At 38.1% G+C, this 1,737-nt stretch overlaps 1 protein-coding gene across 1 annotated transcript in view; it reads left to right on the top strand.

Annotated features, from left to right (window-relative positions):
- The window catches only part of ACOX1 (acyl-CoA oxidase 1, palmitoyl), a gene marked incomplete at its 3' end in the record, with an annotated part of 26,934 nt that overhangs the window by 24,444 nt on the left and 753 nt on the right, over positions 1 to 1,737 (top strand). The gene's annotated exons all lie outside the window — the stretch shown is intronic.

The following is a 1,737-nucleotide window of genomic DNA, read 5'->3' as shown; positions in this document are numbered from 1 at the left end:
TGTGGTCCACTTCTGACAGTCACTTTATTTGAGCAACAGGTTCAGAAGGGAACTGGTCGTTCCTGGAGTAAGCAAGGTTTTAATTATTAATACCTTGAATATCTGATGACTAATTGAACATTTTCAAACATGTACCAAAAATGAGTACCATAATGTACTTCCATGTACCCTTTGTCAAGTTTCAACAACGATCAACCCATAGCCATTTGTGTTTCAGCTCCATCCCCCACCTCCTGGGAAGTATTTTGTAATAAATCCAAGACATCAGATACTTTTATCCATAAATATTTCAATATGTAGTTCTAAAAAATAAGGACTCTTTAAAAACAACCACAATACTATTCCTACACCTAAACAAATGAACAATAATTAATATCATGAAATACCCAATGTCCAGATTTCCCCAACTGGCTCAATTTTTTCTTCCTTTTTTTTATTAACAATTTCTTTGAGTCAGGATCCAAATAAGGTACAGCTAATTTCTCAATTAAAAGTGTGCCACTGGGTGCAGTAGCTCACACCTGTTATCCCAGCACTTTGGGAGGCTGGGGCAGGAGGATGGCTTGAGCCCAGGAGTTCAAGGTTACAGTGAGCTATGATTACACCACTACACTCCAGCCTGGGCAACAGAGCAAGATCCTGTCCCTAAAAAAAAAAAGTATGCTATTTAACCTGGCAACCTTTTCATCATTATTTCTTCTCTCTCCCTTCCCTGCAGGTCCATGAATCTTACTATAAGCACCTGAAGCCACTGCAGTCCAAGCTCTGAAGTGTCACAAGGACAATTGTAATCTGCTCCAGGAAGCAGCTATATGCAACTCCCTTTATACCTGATGCACAAATCTGTGTGGAATCTTTATCAAATTCAAATAGCTATATAGCAAATGATAAATTGATCCCTTTCCTCTTTTTATAAATGAAGGGGGAAAAAATGGAACAGATTTCAGAGATTAAATGAAAAAACCAGATGTGTTTTAAGTGCAATTAACACTGAAAGAGATCTGTTAAGTATTTAGAAAAAGCTTAAGATATGCAGTATGACTTGGATTTGTAATGCTGCTAATCCCAGTAGGCCATAATTTTTGATAATTAGCAGAGTTTAACTACTAAGTAATTATTTTCACATTTTAATTGCTAATCACTGGCTATATAAGTGTTTTTAAGCAAAGGTATTTTTGAAGTGGGGTAGAACCCTTCAAAGCTTTCCTGCTAAATGTTCTACCATTCCTGCCATGGGGGCTGGCTAAACAACAGGACTGAAAAGGGATTCGGAGGAAAAAAACTAACCAGAAGACCTAATGTGAGTGAGTTTGTGTTAGACATAGCTGCTGTCTGCTTGCCCTCCTTTGCTGATGGATTGCTTTTATCTTCTAACTATTCATAGTAGCATTTTTCCAACAAGCAGACTTTTTCAGCACAGGCCTACTGCAGGACCATTGTCTCGTGTAATTATGAATTAATCTTTAATTTGCAGGATCCCGAAATTGTTGCTCTAGTAGCACTACAACTCCCTTTGTCTCTAGATTCTTAGGAAGGAGTAGGTAGCAAAGTTACCTCTCTATACGACTTTTGACAACTGCTGGGACCTTAATATTAATCAGTGCTGTTTGATCTTCCCCTGCCCCCTTTTCTGGAAGAGATACTAAAGAAAAGAGAAAAAAAAATCACAGTTCCTTAGTAGAACAAGTGTAGGGAGAGCTCTCAGCTATGGTACTGCTGTAACTGTAGTAGCGATAT

Source organism: Propithecus coquereli, unplaced genomic scaffold (assembly GCF_000956105.1).
Source record: "Propithecus coquereli isolate 6110/MARCELLA unplaced genomic scaffold, Pcoq_1.0 Scaffold76, whole genome shotgun sequence".
NCBI classification, from domain to species: Eukaryota; Metazoa; Chordata; class Mammalia; order Primates; family Indriidae; genus Propithecus; species Propithecus coquereli.
Note: the sequence above shows the minus strand (reverse complement) of the source record. Positions and strands in the feature narration are given on the sequence as shown.